A 22,836-nucleotide genomic window follows, 5' to 3' on the forward strand; every position below is an offset into this window, starting at 1 on the left:
GTTCATGACAATTAGGTTAAGTCTTCAACAGGGATAATAATATGAAGTGTAAATACTCATTTGAGGAATTTGAAATCAAGATTCAGAGAGATTCCCCCTGAAGATGTGCATATCTTGAGGATTTTGTTTTTCACAGCAAACGCACATTGATGATTTATATGATGGAGATCTCCCCCTGAGTCTTGTAAATCATGCATACATGTAACATATAATATGAAGAAAATGAAGATGCATGATGACAAATGGTATCTGACGAATTCCAGCATGTGTGCATTAAAACTTGAGGAATAAGCATGCGAAGAAAAATGTTCAAAAGCGTCAGAGTACCATCGGGCTTAAGTTACAACTCATTACATAAAAAATTCAGAAGAGCCAATATTTGTAACTTAAATATAGTTCATAAGCCCCAAAATATCCCGCTTGAAGACTAACTATCAAGTTTCTCCCCCTTTGTCATCAAGTGACAAAAAGGGACAAACTGAGGACTAACGCCCGTGAAGACTTCACTTTTTGGCGGTTGATGAAGAGGCGTGATGCTTCTTGGGAGTAGTCTTCTTGCTTGGACCGGTAGCAGTGTCGAGCTGTTCTTCATCAGTTTCAGCAGTGCGGAATGAAGAAAAGGAACTATCTTCAAGGTCTGGAACTGGAATTGGCCTGAACTTCTTCTTGGGCGGCCACGACCAGTCAAAGTCTCGCTCAAAGTCCATTTCTTCAAGCTCTGTCTGAGTGTTCAGATGAGCAAGTGTAGCCCAGGTGCGATCAAAAACCTCATGCAGATAGTGATGGTTAAGCTTCACAGAGTTCTGTGTTTCGGTGAGGGTTTTCACAATGGCGCCAAACAGGCGTTTGACCCACTTTTGATTGCGATCCACCTTCTCGTGAAGACTGAGGAGAAGCTCTCTTGTATTCATCACGCGAGGAGGAACAGGGCTAGCCGGGTGAGTCTCAGTATCATGCCATGAAGAATAAGCTTCCGGCTCTCTGAACTGGCCATCAAGGGGCCTACGGCCTTCATCAATCACTGACTTGCCTTTTCCTTCAACTGACACGAAAGTCTTCTTGTTGACCCTGATAGGAGGCATATAACCAACATGGTTGTCAAAATCAGCGTGGAAGTTGATGCCTGTCCTTGTCCTAATGAATCTCATGATCCATGGGGCATATATCTTGTGATCAAATGGACACATAGCATTGTCGGCCAAAGTCCTCAAGAAGAAATCATGTATGTTGATAGGAATGCCAAAGTCCTCAAGAGGATATTCTTCATGATGCCTACGACATCTTCTTCATCATCACGGCCTTTGATCGGCGCGAGCGCACTGCAGAGGATTATGTAAACAGACCTTGGTGTATATTTGAGCTTGTGGGCGAGGAAGGTTTTTCTCGGTGATTGCCCTTCAGCCAAAGGCTTCATGAGGACTTCCATCATCCCGTGGGCAGCTCACGGTCACCGTAAAGCTTCACAGCCTCCTCTAAGGGAATTGATACAGGCAGTTCACGGAGGAGCTCAGTAGGAGGAGCCTTGTAGTGAGTGTTTTGTGTCATCCAGTCAAACACCCAGGTGTTAATGTCTTCAGGGTCGCCAGATATGTGAAGAGTGGCATAAAACTGAAGAATGAGCTCACTGTTCCAATCAGAGATGTCTGAGCACATTGGTAGCAGACCAGCTTCAAGGAGGACACTGAGGACTGGAGATAGGCACGGTATTGCTTCAAGTTCGACATGAGGAATATGCGTGTGCTAGAATATCTTGTTTCTTCCACACAGCACAGAGGCATAGTAATTCAGATGTGTCCTCGTCCAAAACTTCAGATGTCTCATTTGAGGCTTATCATAGGGATTCTCTCTAATGAAGTACATGCGCTCTTCAAAGAAGTTCTCCTTTTGAAACTGCGGTCGCTTGGAGAATGGCTGACGCTGTACTGGCTGAAGATTTTGCTGAGGAATAGGAGGGGAGACAACAATTGCAATCTCGGGGTTGAGCACGACGAAGGCATTGTCTTGATCAGGTGCATTTTCCTCAGCATTGTCCTCAGGGTGAGGAATTTCATCAGCTTGGGCTTCAGGCTGGGCATCAGGCTGGGGAATTTCATCAACTGGAGCATCCTGTTGAGGGTTCTGCTCCGGAGAAGGAATAGGTTCATTTTGGGCCTCAATGTGAAGATCTTGCTCAGATGGAGGAGTTGGGTCAGTCTGTTCCTCATCTTGAGGATTTTCTCAGGACTTTTCATTTCATCAGCTTGTGGAATTTCACTTTGCTCTTCTTTAGCTGGCTTGGTGACAGAGGCAGTTTCATCAGCTAGTGCACCTGATCCTTGTGCAGTTACTTCCTGAGGAATGGAGGGCTGAGGACTGTCATCAATACGAATTTCTTCGTCAGAGTGTTCCTCAGATGCGGCATCCTTCATTTCCTCATCTGTCCCTTTCTCTTGGTCAGCAAGGATGACCATTTCATAAGACGGAGCAACGTTGAGGGGCACAGGGTCTAGTGGAGCATTATCTTCAAGCGCTATGAGGCGCTTGGCCTCTGTTTCTTCTTCTGCTGAGGAGTCCTTTCTCCTTTTGGCTTCCTTCTCAGCAGCCCTGGTTTTCTTCACGTCTGATGCAGACGGAGTCATCTTCTTCACCTTTGAAGCTTTTGGTGAAGGGGTTCTCTCGACAGATTCATCAACTGGCTTTGAGGAACCAGCTGGAGCAGAGTCATCAGCTTGCTTTGATCAAGCAGCTAGGTTTGGGGCAGTCTCACCAGCTGCAGCAGGTTCAACAGCTGGATTTTCCATGGTGATTTCTTCAATAGCCGGTACATCCTCACGGCTTTCTTGGGATATTTCCTCAACTTGAGGAGTTTCCTCAACTTGAGGAGATTCATCAGCTGGCTCTTCAATCAAGGGCTGAGGAGTTGGTGCTGGAGGGGCAGCCTTCTTGTTGTAGTCATCAACAACTTTGGTGGCAAATTTGATGAAGCTTCTTTTGAGACTCTGACGATCAGATAGCTTGGAGTACTTATCAGTCAAAGTCTTCAACTTAGCCTGTGTTGACACCAGTGCATCAGGCATTAAGTTGAGGAGATTCTGCTTGAGGAATTTCTTATTTTTAAGCTTCGCAACCTTGGTCTGCTTGGCTTGCTGTTCTTTCCACTTGGCTTCATTGATGAATGTGGCCACCATGTGGCTGATGCCAGGGGGAAGTTTCAAATCATCAAGTGAAGTGTTTGGGTCCTCATACCAGATGTTTATGTTGTCTAGGAGGACCTTGTGGTCCATGGCTAGAGGAATGGCGCTACCAGACGCTTGAGCTACCCTCTCCTGCTTGTTCCTGATTATTGCTTGCAGGGTTTGATCATCATATTCATCAGTACCCTCTGATGCAGATAGGACTGTGATGATTTTTCTGGGGCTTGGCTGTGTAGCTCTTTCAGCAGACACCTGAGTTTTCACAGGAGGTGGTGAAGAATTTGTCTCCGAGCTGGTTGCAGCTGGGAGTGAGGAGCTGGAGGTAGCGGGCATTGGCTTCATGCCCGGCTTCAGTGCTAGTTTCTCTTGAGGCTTTGGTGGTGGTGCTGAGGATTTTTGCGCTGAGGATTTTGGTGCTGAGGGTTTTGTAACTGATGCTTGAGCTAGTTTCTCTTGAGGCTTTGGAGCCCTTGTCTTTGACGACACAAACTGTGGTTGAGGAATTGTTGAACCAGAGGTCTCAGCAGGAGAGGAAGTAGCCGAAGTTGAAGCAGCAGCTGAGGATTCATTGAATTTCCTCACCCTAGCATCTGCCCGCTTCTTAAGCTTAGCCAAATGCTTGTCCTTCTCATCAGGATAGTCATCAATTGTCTTGAGGCTTGAGGGGTGTGCTACTTGATGAGCCTCGAGTGGGGCCCGTTTGCCAGGAGGCTTCAGGGCAAATTTCTTCGCATACTTGGCAGTTACAGATCTGTATTCCTTCCATTCCTTAGCCCATCGGCGTTCTATCTTCTGAAGACGAATCTTTCTCTTGGCCATTGTTTCATTTTCATCAGGTGTGCAATAGTTCAAGTAAATATCCTCGGGGATATCCAAAGCTGTATTCTGCTCAAGTTTCTTCCCTCCCTTCTGCTTTCTGTCATCATCCATTTTCTTCAGCTGAGGATTTTGCTGATGAGATTAAACTCTTGAGGATTCGGATGAGACTTGAAGATTTTCTTCAAGAAATGCTGCAAATGAGTTAATGTGTTGAGAACCGAGAGATTCATCAGCTGACATGTGTGTACCTGTGAACAGAGTATAGTTGCGAGGAATTTGGAGAGGTCATATGCGTTCTCAGATTTGAAGAAAATGAAAAAGTTTGACAGTTGAGGAATTTAACGAGTGGTTGAGGAATTTGCCTAAGCATACTGTTCTTGGGTTCCAGAGTTGTACAGGTCCGAAAATTCGCACAATTGAGGAATCTCGTGAAAATCTTAGATGCTTAGCGAAGTTCATCAATGGTGTGGTGATAGACAGTGTTTGAGGAATCAAGTGCATATCGATTCTAGAGGAAAAACAGATTTCACATCGGAGATGTAAAATAGTAGATCTAGCTTGCTGTAAAAATGGGGTTTTTATTTACCCTTGAAGGCGCGAACAAAGAACATAGAAAAGTTGTGGAGAGAAGCTCTTCGGTTGCGTGTCCAATGCGCCCTAACCCGGCGACAGAGGATGTCTACGGCGGCGGCGGACGAAGATGGTCCGACTCCGGCGTGGTTCCAGCGACGGAGAAGTCGAGGCAGTGAGCCAGACAGTTAGTGTTGGCGCGAAGAATTCGGACCAAACAGCCCGTGCCTCTACATCTCCGCAGGACACGTGTAGCTCCCGAACAAGGAGGTGGATATGGTGGAGATCGTGGTTATCCGAACGTGGGAAGTGGGGTTCAGTTACTGTTCATTAAAGAAACATTTTTGAAGAGTTGAGGATTTTGCTACATAATCATCAGCTGACAAGGACGCAGTGAGGATTTTGAACAAAGTTTCAAGTAGAACGCATATGAAGAATCGAATAGACTGGATGAGAATAGCATAGAGGGAAGGTAGGGGTCCGATCACATTCACTTAGATGAAATATCAACTTGAAGAAATAGCTATAAGTCAATGCTGTTGAGGACTTAAAATCACAGTCTATCTAGTCAAACGAAAGTCATCAAGTGTTTTTGAAGATTGAGTAACTTGAGGATTTTGTGATAAATCGTCACAATGAAGAACAACTATTTTGAAGAAAAACACATTTTGAGGAAATAGAATATTGAAGAAAATCAACTTGAGTAATTTCACATTGGGCGGTGGCGTGACCCACCATATAAGAATGTTGATTACAGACGCCGCGTACAATTGTCGTAGGGCCGTGAGAATCAATTTCTTCGTTGATTTCTTCACATTCCGAGTGACATTCTTCATTAGTTGAAGAAAATCGATTCATCATGTGTTGCACATCTAAGTCATCACATTTGCATAAGTGTTAGGATGTGTGCATGTTTTTACAAAACATTTGAAGATTCTAAGATATTTAGCTCACATCGCAACTTGCAAAACCTTTTCTCATCCAAGGGCTTAGTGAAGATATCTGCCAGTTGATCATCATTCTTCACATGGTCTATGAGGATATTGCCCTTGAGGACATGGTCCAGAACAAAACGATGACGAATCTGGATGTGCTTAGTCTTCGAGTGTTGTACTGGGTTGTATGCAATCTTGATTGCACTCTCATTGTCGCAGTAGAGAGGCACGTTCTTCATGTTGATGTCGTAGTCCTTGAGGGTTTGCTTCATGCATAGTAATTGAGCACAGCATGAACCAGCAGCAATGTACTCAGCTTTGGTAGTGCAGAGTGATACACAGTTCTGCTTCTTTGAGGACCAAAAGTTGACTTGCGATCCACATGATCACCAGCATAGTCAGAATCAGAATATCCTACCAGATGAAGATTGGAGCCCTTGGGATACCATAATCCTAGTGTTGGTGTGTGAGCTAAGTATCGAAGAATATGCTTCACAGCCTTATGGTGTGATTCCTTTGGTTTTGCTTGAAAACATGCACACATGCAAACACTAAGCATTATATCTGGCCTAGATGCACATAGATACAATAAAGAGCCAATCATAGAGCGATATACCTGCTGATCAAATTCTTTATCATTTTCATCAGTGCCGAGATGGTCGTTGGTAGGCATTGGAGTCTTGGCACCTTTGCATTCATGCATGTCGAATTTCCTCAGAACATCCTTGAGGTATTTCTCCTGTGATATGAAGATTCCATTGCGTTGTTGACGAATTTGAAGACCTCAGAAGAATTTCAGCTCCCCCATAATAGACATCTGATATTCTTCACGCATCATGTAAGCAAATTCATCACTGTATCATTTGTCAGTACAGCCAAATATGATGTCATCGACATATATTTGGCACACAAATAGCTCATTATCATAGGATTTATTGAAAAGAGTTGGATCGAGTGAGCCAGGTTTGAAGCCTTTCTTCATGAGGAATTCTTTCAATGTATCATACCATGCCCGAGGGGCTTGCTTGAGACCATAGAGAGCCTTTTTGAGTCTGAAGACTTTGTGTGGATTCTTTGGATCCTCAAAACCTGAGGGCTGAGCAACATATACTTCTTCCTCAAGCTTACCATTGAGGAATGCACTTTTCACATCCATTTGATATAAGATGATGTTATGATGATTAGCATAAGCAAGTAGTATTCGAATATCTTCAAGTCTAGCAATAGGTGCAAAAGTTTCATAGAAATCTATTCCTTCAACCTGGGTGTAGCCTTGGGCTACAAGTCGTTCCTTATTCCTCACCACTTGACCGTCCTCATCTTGCTTGTTTCGGAAAATCCACTTGGTACCGATGATGTTGTGGTTGCGAGGATCGGGTCGTTTGACGAGCTCCCATACGTCATTCAGCTTGAATTGAAGAAGTTCGCCTTGCATAGCTTGGATCCACTCCGGTTCCAGGAAAGCCTCAGCAACTTTTGAGGGTTCTGTGATAGATACAAAGGAAAAATGCCCACAAAAGTTAACTAAGTGTGAAGCTTTTGAGAAAGTGAGAGGACCTGGCGCGTTGATGTCGTTGAGGATTTTGTCAAGTTCTACTTCATTTGCAATCCTCGGATGAGCTGGTTGAGGATTTCGTCTGGGCTGAGGAAGTGGTTCTGGTGCAATTTCCTCAGGAGCATCTTCTTGATTTTCATCAGTAACGGGGATCGTTTCCTCATCAATTTCCTTAGTGGGAACAATGTCTTCAGTAGGTTTGAGCTTTATTGCTTCCTCAGGAGACAGCTTATCTGGATCAGAAGGCAATTGCTCTCTTTGCGAGCCATTAGTTTCATCGAACCGCACATCTACAGTCTCAACAACTTTATTGTGATAGTTGTTGAAGACTCTGTAGGTGTGCAAGTACTTTCCATAACCGAGCATAAAACCCTCATGTGCCTTAGGTGCAAATTTTGAGCTATGGTGAGGATCTCTAATCCAACATTTTGCACCAAAGACATTGAAATAACTTACATTGGGTTTTTTATCAGTGAGGAGTTCATATGAGGTTTTCTTGAGGAATTTGTGAAGATATACCCTGTTGATGATATGGCATGCAGTGTTGCTTGCTTCAGGCCAAAAGAGACGAGGAGTCTGATATTCTTCAAGCATAGTTCTTGCCATCTCAACCAGAGTCTTGTTCTTCCTTTTGATGACACCGTTCTGCTAAGGAGTATAAGGAGCTGATAATTCGTGAGTAATACCAAGTTCATCAAGATAATCATCAAGACCAGTGTTTTTGAACTCTGTTCCATTATCACTCTGTCACATCCCTGGAACCCCAATCAAGTATAGCATTGTGCTCATATCTTCTTTGCATTGCATCCAAGAAAATTGCAACAAGATCAAAGCAAGTGGTGAAGCAAAACTCAAAAACCCTAGCCACTTCTCAAATTCAAAGGAATTCTAAACTTGTTCAAATCAATGAACCCAAAATGGCCTCAAGAAAAGTTCAACTTTTCTGATAATTCATGGAAGCAAATAAGCAGTGAAGAAAACTATTTTCATAACACTTTTGGAATTTTATTTAAATGCAAGAAGCTACTGGATTCAAGTTTAAATTTGAATTCAAAAACTTTAAGTTTTCAAAAATGTTGAAAACTTCAGGAATGGTTGGATGTATTCCAACAAATATTCTGGTGTGTTCAAAATAAATTTACAAACTATTTTGGAGCTGAAATAAAAAAAGCAAATCAAAATAGTTAGTAAATCAGAAACAAAACAAGAAAAGAAATGAGGAAAGACCTACCTGACGCTCACCTGGCCAAGGCCCAGTCCATGTGTCGTCTTCCTCCTCGCCAGTAGGAGCAGGAGGTGGCCGCCGCGACGCCGGGCGCCTCCACGTAGCTCCCTGCCTGCTTGGCCGCCGCTTCGCACTTGCACGTGCGGGGATAACCTCCCCGAGCACTGTCCTATCCATTCTCGCGCTCCATCTCCGCCCTCTCCTCTCGGTTCTTTCCTCCCCCACTGCTGCCATTGACAGGAGCTCGAGCTCGAGCTGCTCGTGCCTCTAGCCACTAGTTCTCTCCCTCGAGTGCCCCATTCGCTCCGCCTCGATGAGCTGGTCCTCCTTGCAGCAGTAGAAGTCCCTCCGAGCCCTGCAACGCTCGCGGCACCGTCGTCTTCAAGCTTCGGCCGCTGGCGAGCTCCGTTCGATTCGTCGGCCACAACACTTCCCCGAGCCGTCTAAGCCCACCACTGCACTCTCCGTGAGATTGCGATCATTTCCCCTCTTCTTCCCCTTGGTTTTGTGCCCCCTAGCCACTGGACCGACAGTCGCCTCCGCTCGTCGCCGGTGACCTCCGGTCCTCCCGAGCCCTCCCTCAGGCCAGTACTGGATGAGGCCGAGCCTGGGGATCCTCCCAGTGCTCTCGGCTCTCGATCCCGAGCACTACAACCATCTCCGGCGACACTCCGGCATAGATCCGCCGTGGATTTGGTCGCCGTCGGTCAGTCTCCAGCAGGGGATGACCTGGCCTCACTAATCTGCCGGTTTAAACTCTAAGCAGTCGCTGACAGTGGGCCCCAGGCCAAGTCAAACGCAATCAGGGGCTGGTCAGCGCGGGATTATCCCTGTGAGGCTGACCACTGGGTCCCCCCTGTCGGGTTTGACCTGACCAGGTCAGCCGACGACTGACGCCATGATGACGTGGGGCTGACGCAATAAGTGGATTTCTCATTTAAAAGAATTCCAGAAAAATGCCAAAACTTCTAAAAATCATAGAAATTAATGTGTAACTCCAATGAAAATAATTTATATATGAAAAAGTATCAGAAAAATCCAAGGAATCTGAATATGTCATTTTGAAACATGTTTGAAAATGTTACTGGACCAAACATGTAGAATAATGAATAAGTTAAATTTTATAAATGCTATGGAGATGGAATTTGAAAATCATTTCAATTCCACTTCAAATACTATGATCAAACATTGTTCAATCACAACCAGCAACTTAACATATCATTTCCATGCATGTTAAAAACAAGTTGATCCGAGCATCAGGTCGAATCAATTAAAATGGTATTCGAGAATACCTCGTTTGAAGTGATATTTGAATCTGATTCAAATCAACTCCAATCTAAATAAATGATAGCTACATTAGCAGACCACCTTGCATCCTCATGCCATGCTCATGCATCAATATGTTGGATATGATTGTTATTGATTGATGTCATTTCTTTCGGTAGGCTCCGCTCCTCCGGATTCCACTAAATATCCGACTGACGAATATTGTCCCTCCTCTAAGAAACAAGGCAAGCAACCATTTTGATCATCCCGATAAATCCCATGTTCTCGCTCCTGCACTTACTTATTGCATTAGGGTCAAATGCTTCAAATGCTTTTGCGACGTTAGTTGAACCCACTTCCTTTGCATGACCTATCTTTGTCACAGTAAATAGCTGAACCTTGCAACCTAGCATACCTGATAGATGCTTGAGCCATGAAGTGCCTTATCCTGCTATGCATGCTATGCTTAGAGTTGTGTATGGTCTGTCATCTCGGAGATCAACAGAACTGTGAGAATGTGTTCAGTAAGTAAAGATTGTGTGTTGAACCTGATTTGGTAAAGGTACCGGTGAAAGGCTATGTAGGAGTACATGGCGGGTAGTTTCATTGGAACCGTCCTTAGGAACTGAGTTCCGTGTATGTAAACCAAGACAAGTTACTACCACATGCTGGGCCCTGAAATATGACCCCGCTCGACTTATTAATCGCTTAGTACTCGGTCCAGGAGTTCCAAGTAGTTTCTGGTGTTTATAGTCATGCTAGAGGCCGTGCATAGTGCTGACCTGAGAGGTGGGCTGTGATGCGGTAGGCAGTGGCACGGTGTACCAAGTGGCACCCGGATGGTGGGCTTGGGAACCTTGCGCACATCGTTTGGGGCCGTGGCGGAAACCTCGGCCGGACTTCCGTGCGTGTTACCCTCAGATAGGCGATAGACCTGGACTAAGTATTAGCGTGGTTAACGGTCATGGCCGACTCCCTCGTTGGGCTTCTGCTTGAAGGTTGCCGAGGTTCATGACGTGCACATGGAGATAAGTGGCGAGAGTGTGTGTGACGAAGTACACCCCTGCAGGGTTATGATCTACTCGAACATCCGCGTTCGTGGATATGGACTACTTGGAGACATATGTTGTTCATAGATAACTTCCATGGCTACTCATAAAATTGTCAAGATAAGCGTGAGTGTCGTGGACGACATTTCTGTATGGAGACGGAATGCTTCCACGATGGAGTATTGTTGTGGTGTTAGTGCACTCGTGTGCGAGAAATGAAGTTGTCAAAATTATTTAAAATTGCAAGTTGTCTAGCCACGAGTCAAATGCTGGCTTTCCGCATAAAACCCCACAATTCCTTATTGATACATTGCATGAGTAGATAGTTATCCTAAAGTCTTGTTGAGTACCACCGTACTCATGTTTTCTTAATATTTGTTGCAGAGGTTGTTAATGACCCTAACGGAGGGTTCTTCCTAGACATCGACGACGACGAGTAGCTGGTATCCCAGCTATGATCTGGCCCTAGGGTGGGTCTGTAGTATAGTCAGGCCACGTGCCTTCTAGTTTCATATGTTTGTACTCAGACAGTTTATTTACTTCCGCTGGCTTGTAACTTGAATGATTGTTATGATGGGTCGTGAGACCCCTACTGTGTAATATTATGTGTGTGGCTCTTCCGAGCCTTTTAAATAAAGCTTGGATGTTTATGGTTATGTTGTGATGCCATCGATGTATCTATACATATCGGTATGCCATGCGTACGTGTGTCGTACTTGATATGTATGGGGTTCGATTACCTAGCCGTATCTTTAGTAGCATTCCTTACAGGGAAATGCCCCTTTGTGATCCAACGAGCCATGGTAGCTCGCTACTGCTCCGGACACATTGGTTGACCGGCGTGTGTCCTTCTTAGCTGCTGTGTCTGTCCCCTTTGGGGAATGTCACGCGATATAATGAGGTCCTTGTAGCTTGCAATGACTCATCTACATTCGCTGGTGACCGACACCTACTTTGTTGGGTCATGTATGCATGTCCCTGTGCGGAACTGCCTCTTTGGTTTATGACTAGACATGTCGATCCGGGTTCTTTGTCATTGGATTGCTAGCGACACAATTGCATACGCGAGTCAAAAGGCACAAACGGTTCCAGGTAAGGCTGCAGCCGTGGGGTTAACCGTGCGTGAGACCGCAAAGAGATGCGATGTGTTACAGGCTGGATTCCTATGGCTTAGGATCAGGGTCCCGACAACATTGGTATCAGAGCCTGACTGACTGTAGGACTACTAAGCCAAACTGGTCGAAGTTGATTCTAGAATTGCTTTGGTTATATAAAAGTGAATTGTTTGTGGAAGGGAACGTAAGACTCTTGTTCTCTTCTCAAGTTATTCTATTCTGGTCATCCTCGTCTTTTCTGCGGGAATTAAGGACTAGGTTACTCATCTTCTTCTAGGCTCGTGTTTCTGATCGGTAGATTATAGGACTATGGGCCGAGAGATATTTGGGTTTCTTTTATCCCTAGGAAAAAGGAAGTAAGTTTGATGATCAGAGAATTGAACTTGATAGTTGAGTGGTTACGCTATTCTATTTTTGGGTTGTCTCAAAATTGTTTTTGAGCATTTATAGCCGTTATGCTGCCCAATTTTGCATTCAGAGCTCTAGTGCTTTTGCATTACTCTCTATTTTCAAATGCCTGGCTGTCCTTCTCATCAGGTGGTTCGTCTGACGAGGTGCATTGATGTGCCAGGTCATACGGCCATGCTGTTCAGGGTGATGTCGGTGTGCGGTTACCGCTGGTACCCTGAGTACACAGTGGAGGAACAGTACCGAGACTTCAACAAGAGCCAGTATATCTGCATTGTTAGGGTATTTCCAGACTACCCTGGAGCTGAGGAGCCAATCCATTGGTCCTATGGATTGGGAGTCACTGTTGACATGGCAGTACAAGATGCTGCCTATTCAATGCTGACCATTATGAGGGCGAGACATGCACTGCTGCAGAATTCAGAGTTCTGCTATGTTCCTGCCTCTCAGCCAGGTGAAGAGCGATACCTCAGCGGGGTCTATTTTGATTCCTCTATGGAGGATCCGCTACTGCAGTCCACTGCTGAGATGCTAGAGAACAGAGACAGGGATGCTCGTGCTCTGCGCATGGAGCTTTATGCTACACGTAACCGTCTGTGGACGGCTTTGACGCAGCTGGCACCGGTAGTCCAGACAGGGTATGGAGATATGGAGATGCTGAACCCTGTTAGAACTCATCTTCCGGCCCATGTTGACTGTCCAGCTATAGGAGGAGTCACCCCTCTTCGGGGACCCCTACTACCACCAGTCAGGAGACCAAGGCCACATCCGTGTCCTTATCGATCTCAGGGATCTCAGGCTAGAGTATTTCCTGATCCGCAGGTTGAGCTTCCAGGCCATGGAGGCAATCGTTATGAGATGTTCTATGCGGATGCCTGAACCATGAGTGGAAGGATAGTATGGTAGTAGCCGTACATTCACAGTCCTGTGTGACTTGGGAAGTATGCTTGTGATGTGAAATGAATTCCGGAGGCCTAGATAAATAATATATAGGAAGCTTGTAAGCCTCTGATGAGTAGTTTCATAATTTCAGTAGTTTGCTCTTCGGTTAAGGTTGTACTGAACTAAGTAAGTGTGTGTATGAACCATGGTGTATATATAGCAGTTGCTTGTTACCATGTTGTTCGGATATTCATTTCCGCATTCCATGTGTTGAGTGCATTCTTAATCCATAGCTAGTATTGATAATGATATTGGTCTAAGATGTTAGTTTGTTTGTCAGGATGGTGTTCACCAGGTTGAACCGTGCCCCTGCTCATGAGCAAGGCGAGGGTAGTCAAGCTTCATAGGAAGACCTGCCTCACCCGCCCTCTCTGGCGGAAGTTATGCTTGAGGCAGAGAGGAACAAAAGGGAGACCATATGAGAAAGGTGGCATTGAAGCTAATGCACTTCTCTTAACAGTAGGGGGTTAAAGTACTCATATGAATATGCAGAGAACTGGTTTCAGGATTTGTGAACATAATGATTTGAAGAGTAACGCTCATATTCATATTCCTTGTAGTTTCCCTGCATGTTACACGCATTAGCACGGGTATGAGCATAATTTTGACCAGTTGAGGATTTTGATCCTCTTGAAGACTTTGGTGCTCCTAAGGAATTTGATCTGGGGTTCAGATTCTTCATCGGTGGTGTCATGAGGACATTCACCTGAAGATTTTCAAGACAGCTTTTGGGAACCCAGATTTTCCTCAAGGGAGGACCATTCCTGCAGTTAGTTCCAACATATCGAGCAAATACTTCACCAGACTGATTTTTGAACAGTTTATAGTTGGAGTCAAATGACTCATCTCAAGAATAGGATAATTCACATGAAAAGCCAGTTAGATTGGATGGATCAAAAGGAGGCCCAGTAGCAGCAACCCATGAGGTTTTGGGATACTGCTCAGGTTTCCAATAAGATCCATCAGCATTTAATTTCCTCTCAAAGGAAATTCCTTCTTTCCTCGGGTTCCTAGTCAAGATCTGCATTTTGAGCACATCACAAAGGGTTTGATGTCCTTTGAGACTTTTGTATATGCCTATCACATACAATTCCTTCAACCCTGCATTTTCATCAGTAACATTTGTGTTTTCCTCAAGTGAGGAAATAGACACTACACGTGCAGTTGAAGAATTTGTGGCAATAGAAGCATTTGATGATTCTGGTGAAGAATTAGCAGTTTCGCGTTCAATGCATTTAAGACATGGAGGAATGAATTCAACTTGAGCAGCACTGATCTGTTGAGCTAGTAATGAATCATTTTCCATATGAAGATCATCATGAGACATCCTCAGCTTCTCTAGATCATGCTTCCTTTGAAGAAATTCATAGGAAAGTTTCTCATGATCAGCGAGGAGTGCATCATAACGATCTTGAAGATTATCAAATCTAGACTGAAGACTTTTCACATCTTCAGTGAGGATTTGGGTAAGGTTCGTTTCATCATTCAATAGATCATCACTTCTATCTAGCAGTTTCTGAAGCTTTTCCAGGGCAGATTGTTGTTTAGTGGCAATGATAGCAAGTTTACTGTAACTAGGTTTTTTATAATCATTAGGTTCACACTCACTTGAATTAGAGGAGGAAGCATCATTCGGTACCTTTGAACCTTTTTCCATGAAGCAATAGGTTGGAGCGAAGTCATCAGCATAGTCATCAGTGTGGATGGTGTTATCGTCTTCTTCAAGGTTGAAGATCGACTTGCTGACGAAAGTGATTGCCAGTGCAAGACTAGCCTGTCCGGATTCTGAGTCTTCATCAGCACCCTCTTCTTCATCACATTCCTCTGATTCTGCCTCGAAATTCATTTCCTTGCTAATAAGTGCCCGAGCCTTTCTGAAACTCATCTTCTTGTGCGATGAGGGCTTTGAAGATGAGGATTTTGAAGATTTCTTCTTCTTCTTCGAGTCATCAGATTCTGATTTCGTCATGTCTCTTCTTGAAGATTTACCGAACTGGCCACGTCGTGTAAACCTCTGGAATTTCCTCACGAGAATTGCAAGCTCCTGTCCAAATTCTTCAGGGTCACCAATGCTATCATCCGAATCTTCTTCTTCAGATGAGGAAATTGCTCTAGCCTTCAGTGCACGTGGTCTGGAATATCTTGGTCCATATAGATCTTTCTTTTCTTCTAGCTGGAATTCTTGAGTATTGAGTCTTTCGAGTATATCAGCTGGGTCAAGCATCTTGTAGTCTGGTATTTCTTGAATCATCAGAACTAAAGTATCAAATGAAGAATCCAAAGATCTCATCAGTTTCTTCACAACATCGTGATCAGTAATGTCTCGAGCTCCGAGTGCTTGCAGTTCATTTGATATGTCAGTGAGGCGATCAAAGGTGTCTTGGCAGCTTTCATTGTCATGCCTCTTGAAGCGATTGAAGAGATTGCGAAGAATATCAACACGAGAGTCACGCTGGGTTGATACTCCATCATTTACTTTGCACAGTCTCTCCCAGATCAGTGTTCCAGAGCCCAAAGCACTCACTCTTCCAAACTGGCCTGGGCTCAGATGGCCACACATGATATTTTTCGCTTGAGAATCGAGTTGCTTGAATTTCTTCACATCAGCAGCAGAGACAGTAGCAGAGATGATGGGGATGCCATGTTCCACAATATACCAGAGATCATTATCAGTAGCTTGTAGATGCATTTGCATCTTGTTCTTCCAGAAGGGAAAGTTCTTTCCTTCGAGGGTAGGACATGTTGCAGTCACCATAAACATGCCCGCAGTCGACATAACTAAATCTCCAGGTGGTTAAACCAAAATCACACAGAACAAGGGAGTACATTGCTCTGATACCAATGGAAAGTGCGTTATATCGACTAGAGGGGGGGTGAATAGGAGATTTTTAGAATTTCATCACTGAGGAAATTCCTTTTGAGGAAATTCCTCACTGATGACTAACTTACAGCGGAAGGAGTAAAGGATCAGAAGTGCAAAGTTTCACAACAACAGTTTTGCAGAGTGAGGAATGTGAAAACATATTGCATAGTGAGCAGGCACGCAGAAAAAAGATGAGGATTAACTAGCGTGAATAATTTGGGGTTAAGGAATTTGAGTTAAAGTCTTCAGGAAATTCTTCAAACAGTAACAGTGAAAGTCATTAACACATAATCTGAGGAAAGTAAGGAGTTGAGGAATTAGAACCCGTTTCACAGCGAAGACAGTAGTTGATGACCCAGTTCCAACTTCTGTGACAGTCGTACATCTGGTTTGGAGCGGCTTGGTATTGAAACCAAAGGACACACAGTCCCGAGACACACAGTCCCTATCGTGTTCTCCTTGGGCTAAGAACACACAGTCCTCGCCCAACACTCGTGGTAAGTCTTTAGGGCAGACATCCAAACCCTCACAAACTTGGTCACCCGGCGATCCACAATTGACAGCTGTATTGCTCTAGACCATGATGCCTAACCGTCTGGAGGATGCACAGTCCTCAAAGGTAAATGGCTTCAGTCCCACACAGGAACAACTTCTTCAGTGATGCTCAATCACTTAGTTCTAGGTTTGTGGTTTCGGTGTATGGGGTATTTCCTCACTGATGAATTACTCTCGAAGACTCTGAGGAATTGGGTTGCTCTTATGACACGTGTCAGTTCCTAATGGAGCAGCCAAACAGCTAATGGTTGTGGGGGGCGGCTATTTATAGCCTGGGAGGATCCCTACATGATTTGACACTAATGCCCTTAAATAATATGACCGTTGGTGTGGATAAGACAAATGACTTGGCGTGGCTATCGAAACGGTCGGAACCCTCAACTATGAGAGTCCTCATGTCATTCGTATTCCTCACTTGAGGCTTTTGGTAGGATTAGGCTTGCGTTGAGCATCATGAGGAAATTCATTCCAAAGTGTAACTTCGACCCCCTTTAACAGTACGGTGTTCCTATTACTCAAGTGTGAAGAAAATAAAACAGAAAGAGTAAATCTTCATGCTTCAAATTCTTCAAGATGATTTTCTTCAGGACACACCGAATTCCTCAATTTCAATATCTTCATGAGGAATATTAATTTCATTGCAGATTCTTCGCGATTCATTTCTTCAGCTTCAGACCAATTTCTTCAACCGAAGATATACATTTTTAGGTCGATATTCATCAAATATCTCAAACTCCTCAGTGACTTATAGATCCTGTGTACACTCATAAACACATTAGATACTTAACCTATAAGTCTTCAAACCACAAAAATCACTAAGGGGCACTAGATGCATTTACAACTCTCCCCTCTCATAGATGGTTATCACCATGGGTAGGTATTTCGTGTGCGTAGGAATTTTTTTGTTTCCCATGCAACTTTACCGAACAAAATCTTCATCAGTTTCATCATTTTCTATTTCTCTAGGTTTAGAATATGAGCATCAAGTAATTCATTAAGTGGCACAGTTTTAGTTTCATCAAACATAGTAGTAGTATCATCATTAATTTCATAAGTAGCATCATCAAGTTCATGTGACATATTAGGATTATAAATAGGTGGCGGTGCAACAAGACGATTCAAAACATTTGGTGAATAAAAAGCAGAGCGAGATGTCAAATCCTTACCTCCTCTCATGCGAGCGGGGATGATCGTAGTTCGGGTATCTTTCAAGTTCTTCATAGTGGTTATTGTATATCCTCAAGTTAACACAATAAATATAGCTATGATACCAGGAAACGGTGCGGGAAAAAGGTGTTGATAAGAGACAAGTAGAGGGGATCGCGACAGTCTTTACAGGTAGTATTTCACCCTAAGTTATTGATTCATCACAAGGGGAGCAAAAGAATATTTATAGGCCTTGATAGTTGAGTTGTCAACTCAACCGCACCTGGGATACCTGTTTGCAACAAAGATTTAGTAGCATGGCAAATGATAGTAGTAGAAGTAACAGTGATAACAACAATTTTGGTAACAGCAGGAATAGTAGCAATTGAGTGGCAGATGTGACCGTAACAACAACAATAGTAACTTAGGAAGATTCAATATATGTAAAGCATAGGCACATGGGTCAGCGATGGAATGATATGGATGGCATAAATCTTGTAAGAGTTACACACTAGAGCGACACAGAACTAGCTCCAATTCATCAATATATTGTAGGCATGTATTTCATATATAGTCATACGTGCTTGCATTAAGAACTTGCATGACATCTTTTGTGCTACCCTCTCGTGGAAGCGGGGTACTATTGGAAACATAGGGATATTAAGGCCTCCTTTTAATATATAACCAGAACAATTATAACATAGTGAATACAGGAACTCCTCACACTACGACAATCATCGGAAACAATCCCAAGTATTGTCACCTTGGACCAGCCCTCTAGAGGAAGAACTCATAGGTGCATACAACTTGCAAGATATGATCTAAATACTTTCATATTCAGATAGAACATAATAAGTTTAGGTATGAAATCATGGCACTCAACCCCTAGTGACAAGAATTAATCATAGCAAAGTCATAGCAACATCAATCTTTGAACATAGTGGATACTAGGGATCAAGCCCTATCAAACTTAACTCAATTACATGATCATCGTCATACAAACCTCATCACCACCCATCGAGCCTACTTAGGAATTACTCACTCCCGATGGTGAGCATCATGAATTGTTAATGGAGAAGGTTTGATGATGATGACGGCGACGTATCCCCCTCTTCGGAGCCCCAAACGTACTCCAGATCAGCCCCCCCGAGGAAGAACAAGAGGTGGCGATGGCTCCTTCTCATAAAATGCGGTGAAATCTTCTCTCAGTTTTTTTCTCCGAAGATGTGAATTTATAGGACTGGAATTAGGGTGCGAGGAGCCACGTGGGCCCCCACAAGCCATCAGGGTGTGCCTAGGGGTGGTGGGTGTGCCCTGTTGTCTTGTGGCTCATAGGCAGTCCCCCTCCGATGGATCATTGCTCCATAATTCATTATATATTCCAGAAATAAATCACAAAAAGTTTCATCCAATTTCGGGAACTTTTATTTCTACACAAAAATAACACCAAGGTAATTCTTTTGAAAATAGTGTTAGTCCGGGTTAGTTCCATTTAAATCATGCAAATTAGATTCCAAAACCAAAGCAAGAGTGTTTGGAAAAGTAGATACGTTCGAGACGTATCAGTATCCGTTTGTTAAAAGTCCAAATATCCGAGTTATACAAATCGGTGCCATGGAGTTTGTGTGACTGCCTAGGCCAGCCAAAGTAGGACCCAGTGAGTTTTATATATCGGTCTCACCGAAACACCAAAAGTTGCCACATTTTGCACTTCTTAGTGTAACCGAGTTTTTACTTTGGTTCCACCGAGTTGGGCAATAATGTCGTAACGGTTGGATTTTTGGAGATTCCTATATATACTCATCCACATCCCTCTCATTTATAGAGAGAGCACTCACAACAAGCAAACACTTTCCCCATCCAGTGTCTGAGAGAGAACCACCACTAGCGCATGCAGTTGCTATACAAACGGATTTTACCCCCTTTCTGTGATGTAGTTCTAAACCGTCACCTTGGTAGTGTGGGTGATAAGGGGGCCTATCCCATATGATACCGATAAATCTTCGGCAATGCCTACATCCAGAACTTGTGCATTTTGGGGCTCCATCACAAAGAGACATAATAGTAGTCCTTTGAGACGTGGTTACTGTAAGTGCATCTATTGCCCCTTAGTGATTTTTGTGGATTGAAGACTTATAGGTTAAGATGCTGATAAGTTTGTAAGTGTACACATGCTCTATAAGTCGCTGAGGAGTTTGAGTTATTCTAAGAATATAGACCCTCAAAATGGTTCGGGTGAATACTTTGGTCATTCCTTGAAGACTTTGATCGCGAAGAAATTGCGAAGAATTTGATATTCCTCATGGAGACATTGAAGATGAGGAATTCAGTGTGTCTTGAAGAAAATACTCTAAGGACTTTGAAGCTTGAAGATTTACTATTTCTGTTTCATTTTCTTCATTCTTGAGTCATAGGAACACCGTACTATTAAAGGGGGTCGAGGTAAAACTATGGTAAGAATTTCGTCATGACACTCAACTCAAACCTACACCTACCAGATCCTCAAAGTGAGGAACATGAGAGACATGAGGACTTCCACAGTTGAAAGTTCTGACCGTTGCCGCGCCACGCGCCACGTGTCCCAAATCTTATCCACCCAACGGTCATATCATTATGGGCATTAATGTCAAATTACGTCGGGATGCTCCCACGCTATAAATAGCCGCCCCCACAACCACTAGTTGGTTGGTTTCTCCAGGAGAAACTGACATTTGTCAATTAGAGCAACCCAATTCCTCGAGGACTTTGAGCGATAATCATCATGTGAGAAAAATCCCAAATAGCCAAACCAAAACCCAAACCCAATGTGATTGAGCATCACTGAATAGATTGTTCCTGTGTGGAACGGAGATTTGTTACCTATGAGGACTGTGCATCCTCCAGACGGTTAGGCGTCATGGTCTAGAGCATCCTGCAGTCAATTGTGGATCGTTAGGTGACCGAGTTTGCGAGGGTTTGGAAGTCTGCCTTGAAGATTTACTAGGAGTGTTGGGCGAGGACTGTGTGTCCTTAGTTCGAGGAGAATACGGTAGGGACTGTGTGTCACGGGACTGTGTGTCCTTCGGTTTCAATACCAAGCCGCTCCAAACCAGGCGTACAACTATCACATCAGTTGGAACTGGGTCATCAACAATGGTCTTCATCAAGCTACTGGTTCTATTTCTTTAATTTCTTTTCATTTCCTCAACTACATGTTTAAGACTTTCATCTATACTATTTGAAGAACTTGACTGAAGACTTTCTCTGAATTCCTCACCTTAAATTCTTCACCTGAATTATTCATCACCTGTTTAATCTTGTATACGTGACCTGTGCAAAACGATTCTCTTAATTTACGTTGAATACTTTGTTGTAGTCATTTTTGCACTTGTGCCTAAGTACTATTTCGCTACACTCAGTTCATGACTGATGACTTTCCTCACTAGGAATTTCCTTAATGATGAATTTGTAAAAATCGACTATTCACGCCCCTCTAGTTGATATAATGCACTTTCATTTGGTATCATAGCAAGGTACTCCCTTGTTCTGTGTGATTTTGGTTTAACCGCCTGGAGTTTTAGTTATGTCGACCACACGTATGATCAAGGTTACTGCAGGTTGTCCTACCTTTGAAAGAAAGGACTTCCCCTACTAGAAGACCAAGATGCAAATGCATATTAAAGAAATTGACAACGATCTCTGGTACATTGTGGAAAATGGTATTCCCTCCATCACTGCAACTATCTCTACCACTAATGTGAAGAAGTTCAAGCAACTCGACTCGCAAGCGAAGAATATCATCTGTGGCCATCTGAGAAAAGGTCAGTATGGGAGAGTCAGTGCTTTGGGCTTAGTGAAGCTTATCTCGGATAGGCTGTCCAAAGTCAATGAGGGAGTCTCCACATAGCGTGACTCTCGTGTTGATGTTCTTTGCAATATCTTCAACCATTTCAAGAGGCTTGATAATGAAAGTTGCCAAGAAACCTTTGATTGCCTCACTTACATCTCAAATGAATTGTAAGCTCTGGGAGCCAGAGACATCACTGACCATGAAGTTGTGAAGACACTTCTACGTTCTCTTGATCCATCGTTTGACACACTAGTTTTCATAACCTAAGAACAAAGAGACTACAAGATGCTTGATCCTGCTGATATACTTGAGAGACTCAATACTCATGAATTCCAACAAGAAGAAAAGAGAGGCCTATATGGACCAAGCTTTCAACACCTCGTGCGCTGAAGGCAAAGATTGTTTCCTCATCTAAAGAAGAAGAATGTGACTGCAGTCTTGGTGATCGTGAAGAATTTGGACAGGAACTTGGTATGCTCGTGAGGAAATTCCAAAAGTTCACCAAGCGTGTCCAGTTCGGAAAGTCTTCAAGAAAAGATATGAGGAAATCAGAATCTTCATCTGAGAACCACACAAAAAGAACCTGCCACAAATGCAAGGAATCTGGTCCCTACATTGATGATTGTCCTCGCTGGATAAAGGAATTAAGAAAGAAGAGATACAAGGATGAAAGTTCTGACAACTCGAAGAAAAAAACAAATATGCAAACTCCTCATCGCACAAGAAGACCTATTTCAGAAAGGCTCGGGCACTCATTGGCAAGGATATGGATTCTGAAGAAGAATATAAGGAATGTGATGAAGAGGAAGGTTCCGAAGTGGAGTCAGAATCTGGTGTGGCAAGTCTTGCACTTGCTACCACGTTCATCAGCAAGTCGATCTTAGACTTTGAAGAAAATGAAAACACGGATGAATATGATGATGACTTCTCTCCCACCTATTGTTTCATGGCAAAAGGTTCAAAGGTACCAAGCCACACATCCTCCTGTGATTCTAGTGACTGTGAACCTGATGATAATCAAAAACCCAGTTACTATAAATCTGCCAACATTGACACTAAGAAACAAAGTGTTATTGAAAAGCTTTAGAAACTGCTAGACAAAAGCGATGATCTATTAAATGATGAAAAGAATTGTACTCAAATCCTCACTAAAGATGTTCAAACTCTTCAGTCTAGATTTGATAGTCTTCAAGATTGTTATGGTACACTCTTGGCTGATCATGAGATGGTTTCCTATGAATTTCTTCAAAGGAAGCTTGATCTTGAGAAGTTAAGAATATCCCATGATGATATCCGAATGGAAAATGATTCATTGCTTGCTCAACAAATCAGTACCGCTGAGGAAGAATTCATTCCACCATGTCTGAAATGCATCGAATGTGAAAC

Source organism: Hordeum vulgare, chromosome 4H (genome assembly GCF_904849725.1).
Source record: "Hordeum vulgare subsp. vulgare chromosome 4H, MorexV3_pseudomolecules_assembly, whole genome shotgun sequence".
NCBI lineage: Eukaryota > Viridiplantae > Streptophyta > Magnoliopsida > Poales > Poaceae > Hordeum > Hordeum vulgare.